This window comes from Nicotiana attenuata, unplaced genomic scaffold (assembly GCF_001879085.1).
Source record: "Nicotiana attenuata strain UT unplaced genomic scaffold, NIATTr2, whole genome shotgun sequence".
Classification (NCBI taxonomy): Eukaryota; Viridiplantae; Streptophyta; class Magnoliopsida; order Solanales; family Solanaceae; genus Nicotiana; species Nicotiana attenuata.
The window spans coordinates 242,680-242,900 of record NW_017671530.1 but is presented as its reverse complement, the minus strand read 5'-3'; positions in this window follow the sequence as shown (position 1 = coordinate 242,900).

Below are 221 nucleotides of genomic sequence, written 5' to 3'. Positions count from 1 at the left end.
GGCGGTGACAATGGTTCCTAAGGTCTTATTTTATATCCAGCACCAATATTAGGCGGTCCGGGTCAGGCTCCGTCCCACGATGAATGGCGTGGGCTATGGCAAACGAAAATTTGGGACCCGCGCGGATTTCCAGTTTTATGGCCGTAATATGCCAAAAATGTAATTTGGTCATGGCGGGGCGGTGACACTGGTTTCTGAGGTTGTATTTGATGTCCAGAACA